Below are 10,578 nucleotides of genomic sequence, written 5' to 3'. Positions count from 1 at the left end.
GGCCCTGCCCGGAGGGCTGATGATGAAAAGTAGGCAAACAACTCTATGAATAATATTTTTACAATGCAAATTCCTACAGCATGTAACAAAATGCTGGAAATATATAACAAGTTAAATACTCTTAGACAGCATCAGATAACTTACATTTTTGTCTGGGCTAAATTAGAAAAAAATTATCAAATTTATGATTAGAAATCAAGAGAAATAGATACTGTACTTGAGATTTGTTGGGGGGGGGGACAATAAATATTTAATTGACATATTGACATCCTGAAAGTAAACATGGTCACCTAACAAAGAAACTACTTGGGAATAAATGTATCACACAGGAAATATGGTACTTGGATCTGAGGAGAGAAACTGGGTTAATATTTCAGAGCAATTTTTTTTTTAAATCAGAAACTCTTTCGACTGTTGAGTATTTCCAACATTTTGCTTTTAAGTTTCCAGTAGCAACAGCAAGTTTTTTTTTGTGCTTAGGAATAGTTTGGGCACAAGAAAATCAATAATTTGCCATAGTTCATCAATTTACTAATACTGCCAGCACCAGGCATCTGTCCAAATCTCAACACCTAACCTTTCAGTTGTTTTCTCTCAATGCCAATTGAAGTTATCCTCAATACTTCACACGTACTGCAGTAACAATGCCAATAAATCTAAAAGTTACTTTAGATTCATCACTTGCATTTGTTTCAAAAAAGCTAAAATAAAGTTGTGTTTGCCTAAATATCAGAAAACCTTTTGTTTTAACATATCCAAGTCCCTGGTGATTTTTATCTTGCAACAATCTATACATTACATATTGAAATGTTATGGCAGCAAATTACCTTCTCTTAATTTCAAGATAATGCTTTTGAATGTAGTGTAGTAGCTGCTTTTTGTCATTTTCAGAATATCAGCTATTTTGTGAAACTTGGGATGCTGGAGCTTTAGAAACAATTGTAGAGTTATTATTAAAATTATATAGCAAAGCAAGTCAATTCTTTCTGATCTGAAATGATTACATAATACCTCTTACCTTTAAGTACATATACAGTACATAGAGGCCAAATTTTGAGTAAAATTACTGGCACGATGCAATGCCAGCATTTCCTTATGCATTTGCCAACAAGGTTAGTGGTTCTAGTTATGCAAGCACAAGTGTACAAATTGTAAGTCAATTTACTGAGAATATTATCGTGTTGGAGTCATGGATACTGGTCATACAGTAAAGTTGCATCAATTTCCCCAAGGCTTACCCTGGTGAATACTACATCTGGGCTTACCTGTTATACAAAGTAACTGGAAACCACTTGACACCTGCTATTTGCAAATAAAAGGGGAAACAAAATCATTGCCAATATCGGAGCTTTTTGGCAAGAAACCATGGCAAACATAAATGGATCATTTCTGTCATAGTACTGGGATCCTGGAGATATCAACTAACAACAAGAACATTGATGAAGAAACACAGTTTAGTATTTCTAGATTCCCTGGTGGTATTAAGCTGTTTGAATTATAGTAAGGACAACAAAAGGGATAAAGTTAAATGATTGACATGACGGGACAAAGATAGGACAAAAATTATGCAGTGCAAACCTGCCACTTTAAAAAATATGGGGAGAAAAAGTGAAAATAACTGAGGTAATTGTTGAGTAAATACTGGCACGGTACTGAGATGCCTGGACACAGATCTCAAAACAACAATATATAGGTACAGCAATTAATTAACATGGTACTGTATATGGTAAGTCAGTCTTTACTGCAAGGAAGTTGGAGGGAAGTGTTGCTGAAATCATATACTAATGAGATCAGAAATTGAGTAATGTATAGCTTTGGTCTCAGTACCTGTTATTGTTGGAACAAAATAAAGTTTCTTGAGATTAATATCCATTAGTGAGAAAATACTATTCTTTGCAGATACTCAGTTGATAAATATGTTTAAGTCTGAAACTGATAGATTCTTTAACACCAAACAAATCAAACAATGCTGGATGGCCTGGACATTTTTCCAATTCATTTTTCATCATTTTACAGAATAACAGAACAGGTTCAAAATAAGATACATCTTTCTCGTGACATATCTACTTGTCTTTAGGCCAATTAAGAGAGCTCTTTTTAATTCATTTGTGGTAGTGTGGACATGATTGACAAACCCAGTATTTATTGGCCTTCCCTCACTGTGCCCATTGGGGCTTGTTGGGCGGCTTTGGACACTTTTGCTTAAGTGGAAAGATGTGGCCCCTCCTATTCATGCCCAATGGTCACGTGATGTCATGTTTAAATTTAGAGAAGATTCGATGTTCAATCCTTGAATCTAATCAAGTCTTTCAAACATTGTGGGGACCCTTTCTGAATTATTTTCAGAATATTTGATTTGCTGTTAAAGCACAGATGATGACTAACAATCTTTTTTCTTTTTTTTCTACTATTCAGCTTTGGTCTTGGTAGTGGGTTAGATTTTTTTTATATAAAAAATCTTTTTCAATGTTACAAACTAATTGATTTGTACGAATATAGGGTAAGGAGTCTTTATATGTGATTTGGTTTAATGTACTGACATTTTTTCCTGTACACTATTCTTATATATAAATTAATAAAAATATTGGAAACAGAGAAGACTAAGTATTGAATGACACTTGGGTCAGACCAGTTGAAGGTGGTGGGTATGTCCCTTGAAGATCAGTGAAACACAGGTTTTTAGATTGCAATCTGGTAATTTTGCGATTGTCATCGCAGACTCTGAGCTTTTTGTTCTTAATAATTGGTTTAAATTTCAGTTTAGTGGATTCGAACTTGGATCTTTCAATAGTGAGACCAAGCTTCTAGATTACATATGCAATAATTCACTCAGTACTTGCTACATACAGTTACTTTTACAAACTATATTCAAAATACTGAAACTTTTTTCTGAAACCATAAGGGAAAACACTTTACATTAGTGCTATGTTTTAAGTGACAGCAGCAATCAAATGCTACCAAAAAGGCACTGAATACACAGAGTTGACATACTAACCTGCCTATATATTCCAAGCAAGTTTCCTTTCCTTGAAATCCAGAAGTAAATTTCTGCACTTGGTACGGGATTGAATTCTTCAAACAAGACTTGGGCAGAATCTTGCTTGATGACATCCATTACCTGATGTGCCCACTGTATCACCATAGATTCAACAGAATGACGTATTGATCTGTCCACTTGTGGAAGGCTACACAAATAGAGTCATTCAATAAATTAGACCATTGGAGACCACCTGGCCAGCTTATTTCAACTGCAACTATTTATGTACAATAGGAGGTTCCAGTCCAAATTCGTTAGCATCAAACAGTAGATTATGTATTAAACTTGGATTACTTGCACTGTTTAAACATTATGCTTTACAAGTAAATTAATACTTTGAGTGTAAATAAAACTAAAATATTTGATTAATAGCTGACTTTGTTGGAAGAGTGTCACAAATTTAGATCTTGGATATTTTCGGACAGTGGAGGGCTACTGTGCAGGATCAGAAGCAGCTGGAGGGTTGTAAAGCCAGCCAGCAAGTCCACCATGGGCATTCGCCCCCACAGCACCAAGGGCATCTTCAAAAGACAAAGCCTCAAAAAGTCAGCATCCATCATAAAGCCCACCCCACCCCCATCACCCAGTACATGCCCCCTTCTCATTGCTACTATCAGGTACAGAAAACAGAAGACACAGTCAATATTTTGGGAACATTCTGAACATTTGGATTTGAATACATATGATATTATAAATCTTTAAATTGTATGATTTATATGCCATTTCCCAGAATTGCACAAGGCAGAACAATGGCTAATTTTCTTGGCTAATGATTTCCATAGCTTTTCTTGAAGTTACTCTACACTCAGATTCATCTATAGTACACATGCCAAAGCCCATATTTGTTGCCCATTCCTGATTGCTTTTGAAGACGGTGGAGAGTAGTCAGCTAGGACACTTCAAAGGGCAGTTAAGAGTCAATTACATTGTCATGAACTTCAGTCAGAAAGCCACTCAACAGGATAAGGATACAGATTTCCTTTCCTTGAACGGAGAATCAGATGTATTTTCTCTTTTAAGTTTTCATGCCTTTTTAAATTAATAAAAAAAATGTTCTTCTGTTGCTTTTATCTTGATGTCAATTTTGTTCCTTCCCTACCCACCATTTCTTTCTGTATTCTACCAATTGTCAACCTATCTAGAAATACTCAAGTTGCTTCAAGCACCTACACCATCACCCTGCATTCTTCCTGGCCAGCCTGGAACTTCACTGATCACCAATAAAAATTCCACAGAAAATCTGATGCACCTCCATCTGAGAAATTTAAGAACAGAAATAAGCTGAAAACAGCTTATCCTCGTGGCAGAGGATTGAATTTTTTTCAAACAGTCTCCCAAGGAATAAAAAAAGTTTAATATTTCATGTAAAAACAAAAGTAAACGTGAATAACAAAGAAGCAAAGACAGTAGTAATTATAAATGGAAAATGGAAATGACATATCAAACACTATTTTAAAGCAAAAGCATTCCAGTTCTCGCCTGTCCTCTCCCTGTGGCCTTGAAAAAGTTCCCTTTAAATGTTACTACTGAATCTATGACTGCCCCTCACCCCACTCATCACCCTCTATTCTTAGTGCATTCAATACTATCTGCTGCTTCAAAAAATTTCAAAATGTCACTTTGACCTCTTTGCCTTTCACCTTGTTCTTGAAACCTGAAACTGAAGACCTCTGCTAACAAACTGGCTGGAATGTTTACAGACATATTCAACCTCTTGCTTCAGCAGTCTGAGATACCCACAGGCTTCAATCATTCTGGTGCCCAAGAACACGGAGACCTGCCTCAATGACCGTCGTCCAGTAGAACTTGATGAAGTGCTTTGAGCGGTTGGCGATGAAGCATTTCAGCTCCAGTCTGAGGAGTAACCTGGATCCACAACAGGTCAACAGCAGGTGCCATTTCATTGGCTCTTCACCCAACTCTGAACACCTGAGCAACAAATCAGCATGCACTTCACTGACTACAGCTCAGCATTCAACACCATCAGCTGCTCGAACCTCAGCACTGAGCCCCAGGGACCTAAACCTTGATACCTCCCTATGCCATTGGATCCTCGATTTCCTCTCCAATTAGTACTGATTAGCAACAACATCTGCTCCACAATCACAACTACCACAGTCACACCACAAGGTTCTGTGCTTAGTCCCTTGATTTACTCACTTTATAATTGTTACGCAAACACGAGGAAATCTGCAGATGCTGGAAATTCGAGCAACACACACAAAATGCTGGCGGAACGCAGCAGGCCAAACAACATCCACAGGAAGAAGCACAGTCAACGTTCTGGGCCGAGACCCTTCACCAGGACTTCATTTGACTCTCTCTCAAAATGCAACACTTCACATCTCTCAGCATTAATTGTCCATTCAATCTGTCAGCCTACATTTCCTTGAAATCTAGAAAATATGCCCTGTACATCTAAAAATAGTAGTGGTCATGGCACCATTCCCAGGGAATTGCACACCACACTCCTCTCCATTCCCATGAATTAGGCATTCCAAATGTATGTGTTTTTTACTTATTAACCTTGAATTATACAGTAGAACTAGATATGCATCTTTTGGGAAAGCTGATCAGGAGAGTTCAGTTGTTAATCATAACATTACATTAACCAATGTAAAGGAGAATTGAGAGAGAGATATAATTATCACTCAGGTGACGATTGACCATTGTGCTGAAATAACCTTGAGACTTTCATGATCAAGTTCACATCATCAGAATATAGAATGTGAGCATTTCATGTGTGAAGTGACTGGAAATATCAAGTATAAAATTATATTTCTGGTTAGATTTCATAAGTCGAGGGATAGAGTTTAAGAGTCGCGATGTAATGATGCAGCTCTATAAAACTCTGGTTAGGCCACACTTGGAGTACTGTGTTCAGTTCTGGTCACCTCACTATAGGAAGGATGTGGAAACATTGGAAAGGGTACAGAGGATATTTACCAGGATGCTGCCTGGTTTAGAGAGTATGCATTATGATCAGAGATTAAGGGAGCTAGGGCTTTACTCTTTGGAGAGAAGGAGGATGAGAGGAGACATGATAGAGGTATACAAGATAATAAGAGGAATAGATAGAGTGGATAGCCAGTGCCTCTTCCCCAGGGCACCACTGCTCAATACAAGAGGACATGGCTTTAAAGTAAGGGGTGGGAAGTTCAAGGGGGATATTAGAGGAGGGTTTTTTTTTTACTCAGAGAGTGGTTGGTGCGTGGAATGCACTGCCTGAGTCAGTGGTGGAGGCAGATACACTAGTGAAGTTTAAGAGACTACTAGACAGGTATATGGAGGAATTTAAGGTGGGGGATTATTTGGGAAGCAGGGTTTGAGGTTCAGCACAACATTGTGGGCCGAAGGGCCTGTACGGTGCTGTACTGTTCTATGTTCTATGTTAGTACTTTAATTTCTGCAACTTCTTTTATGTATTAAAAACTGCTTATCCATTTAAAAAAAACGATTCTATCGCAGGAGTTTGGAAAACCTTCAAAATTGACACGAAGGATTATCGTCTCGAGAATAGGTTTATTCCAAAAAACAGACAATATTTGTTTACAACTACCTATGAAGAAATAAAATCAGTGAAGGAGCATACTCATCTGCTTTTTTCACATCTTGACTTTCAGGAAGCAGAGGCATTGGCAAAATAGCTTTTCCTTCCATTTGTCCGTGGACAACAAATATTTTGCCCTTTATAGTTTCAACCTGTTTTTGGATATCATGTGATACAGCCTGTGGCCAACCTGAATGATTATTTGTATTGGACAGAATAGGAGCCAGAACCTGGATGAAATGCACAAAACCAAGAGAAAATATATCAAAATAAAAACAACTAGAATTCAATGATAAGTCAGATCTAGTCAAGTTTATTGACATTTAACTATATACATGTATATAACCACATAATACACATAGAAATGAGACAATGTTTCTTCAAACCAGGGTGTAACGCACAGTAGTATACATAACACATGATAACTTATGAAGTTAAGGATAAAATCTAACCCAACTCAAGTAACTTTTGACAAAAAGTCAAGAAACCTAGCTGTTATGCTATAGACCTACAGAACAAAAGTGATCAATCTACCTCAGACAACCAAGTCAGCTGCCGATTACCAAACACAAGTAAATGAGTGAACGATGTTACCAGATCTATTCACCGATAAGCATACAGGATCACCAGAACCACTTAGCACTGGACTTCATTGCAACTTTGAACCAGATACTAAAACTCTACATTTTAAAGCTAGGAAAAAAGACTAAATCTAGATCTTGTCTTAATATTCAAACAAGTGTGCTGCCCCACCTGTTTGAATATTGTCAAGACTCATCATTTTGGCTCAAATTGGGTTTGACTTTGCTGTATCATATCTTTTTTGCATCACTGGCCTAGTAATCCAATGGCTGTTTCTTGCCACCTTCAATATTTCTTAAAATCAATGTCTTGGTGTTTCATGCTAAACATCATTTAAAAAGGGCTCTGGTGGTGGAAAGCACAAAGTTTACTCCCATTGGTGGACATCAATGTGTATCACAAAGAGTGGCTCAATAACACCAGTCACAGCTGCTTCCTTTGGGACCAAGGGTGACAGAGCTAACATAACAGAAGAGATTACTGTCCACATCCTCCCTGCTGACATCTCACAGATGCATTAGACCATGGCAGAATTTGTGGAAGCCAATACTGTCGCTGGGGGAGACAAAGTCCTACCACCACAGTGCAAGTCTTGTGACACTTCCACATGAGATTCAGGTTATAGTTACAAATTTAAAACTAGGCATTGATGAGACCTGCAAGGTACTGGCAAAGACTGAATTATACTCACACACAAAATGCATCATGCACCCTGGCATATTTTTCACTGTCAGGACCATAAAGCTTAGCAACCAACAGCTCAATTTTAAACAGCAACGGCAATGCATGTCTGGCCCACTAACAGACAAAGTACCAACCTGAAACAACAAAGAGCTACTGCCTCACACCCAAAGCAGCCAATGTTTAATCCTAACCTAGAAGTGTTGCTTATGGAATCCATATGTTCCCCCTGTGAATGTACGGGTTTCCCTCAGGTAGTCCAGGTAGTTCCTGCATCCCGAAGTCAAGCAGGTCGGTAGGTTAATTGGCCAATATAAATCAATGCTACTGTGTGGATGAGTGGTGGGATCTGTCGGGAACAGGTAGGTTTGTGGGATTGGGTCTAGGATTAATGGGAATGGATGCTTACTGACATTCTTTTGTGTTGTCATAACTCAATAACTCCATGCAGGTTTAAAAAAAAATGAGGAATGCTAAACAACAGAGATGAGAATGAAGTTCTGTTTTACTCTTGTGTCAAGTTGCGAATAGTGGTAAACAATTAGACAGAGGTGGGAAAGATCACACAGACACCATATTTACAATGTACATTATTCACCAGCTTCTGTACCAACTTATTAATTTTACTACAGCTACACTTCCTTATCCTGTGACTTCGCTCACTACATGGGGCATGTGTCATTTTATCAAATAAAAACAAAATCATGTCAAATCAAGCTCACCGTCTTAGATCCAATGAAGATGAACCTAGCTTAAGTCCAAATCTGGGAGCCAATATATCAGAAGGATTACTGCAACCTGGAAAAAGTTCACCCAATTCCTCCAAGACAAGTAGGAATGTTAAAAAAAACATCTTGCCTAGGCAGCTCCTCTTTTCCACATATTTCACCTGTTTTCTCTACTGGTTTTCCATTTCATTTGAGTTGAAATAGGTCCGCAGACTTCATTCTTTTATCAAGGACACTCACTCATTTGAGATGGCAGAGTAGTGCAGTGGTTAGCACAACGCTCTACAGTGTCACCAGCCCACGGTCAATTCCCACCACTGTCCGTATTGAGTCCGTACGTTCTCCCCCCGACGGCGTGGGTTTCCTCCCACAGTCCAAAGACATTCCGGTTGGTAGGTTCATTGGTTGCAAATTGTCCTGAGATTAGACTAGGGTTAAATCTGGGGGGGGGGGGGGTTGCTGGGCAGCACAGCTTGAAGGGCTAGACAGGCCTATTCCATGCTGTATCTCAATAAGTAAATTGAGCTTTGACAATTAGTCAAGCTTGTTTGTATTGTACAAAACACTATTCTCCACTTACCTATTAATCCCATTATTGTATTCCTTTATTAACAGAAACATGACATATGCAGAAATTGATATTAAGACTTTTGAGGTCCCACTCCATAAATTATCCTTCAACCTGAGACTCTATTCGGATTAGATCATCTCATTTTTTTTCCTCCTTCAGAACAATGCATCATACAATTTGGAAAATCAAGTATTTTTGTTCACAGAGACAAATGGAAAATGCATATTTAACCAAGTTAGTTAATTAAGACAATCGCATCACAATACATTATTCACTGTTATTTGATACCAGTGATATTAGGTTGCTTTACCAAAGCCATTCCATTTGACGAATGGTTGACATACATGCATCTCAGCCTCTTCAGTCATTTAGTGTTTTTGCTACTGGCAATTTTCAGAAGTTTCTCAATGTCCTCATGGAAATTGCAATGTCAATTTTGCCGTTTGGGTGATTTACTTTTGCCTTATGCAGCTTGTTGGCGCATGGCCAAGTGGTTAAGGCATCAGTCTAGTGATCTGAAGGTCGCTAGTTCGAGCCTCAGCTGAAGCAGTGTGTTGTGTCCTTGAGCAGGGCACTTAACCACACATTGCTCTGCGACGACACCGATGCCAAGCTGTATGGGTCCGAATGCCCTTCCCTTGGACAACGTTGGTGGCATGGAGAGGGGAGACATGCATCATGAGCAACTGCCGGTCTTCCATACAACCTTGCCCAGGCCTTCCAAGGCACAAATCTATAGTCTCATGAGACTAATGGATGCCTATTATTATTAGGCAGTTTGAAATGTTACTTAATTCAGCCTATATTGTGTAGGGCTGTTGCAAAGAGTAACACAAAGTACTAAATTTACCACATGCCATAACAATACTATGTATACTAGTACTCATGAATTGTTTCTTTTTATATGAATACTGTGGTTAGTGCACCAAAAAATGCATTCGCCAAGATGATTTAGGATCAATAACACTAGTAAACAATATTCACTTATTTTACTGACTTATGCAAAAGTGTGTCCATTCTGCTTGATCAAATCCACGGAAGGTATGAAATTACAGAGTGAACAAAGCAGTTAAGGTAGTCAAACAATTCATGTTTATCAGTAGAATTGGAACGCTGTACAAACTTATATTCCTTAAAGAAAACTGCACTGGGTGCATTTACTGCAAAGCCGTCACAAAAGACAAACATGCAATGACACTTCGAAAGTGGTATCTCAATAGCCTCTTCAGTACATTGGCAACTGATCAAGAGGTACCTTCTCGTTTAATGAGCAGATGCTATTCACCAGGGCAAACATTATACTTCCACTCGAGACAAACAACTATCCAATTTCGAACAAATTATTCAATTATGTTACCTCGTTGAATAAAATGGTCAGGTGATCCACTGGGTGTTGCAAGATCTCCCCTAGCACCAATTCACTTGTGAG

Source organism: Mobula birostris, chromosome 6 (genome assembly GCF_030028105.1).
Source record: "Mobula birostris isolate sMobBir1 chromosome 6, sMobBir1.hap1, whole genome shotgun sequence".
Classification (NCBI taxonomy): Eukaryota; Metazoa; Chordata; class Chondrichthyes; order Myliobatiformes; family Myliobatidae; genus Mobula; species Mobula birostris.
Note: the sequence above shows the minus strand (reverse complement) of the source record.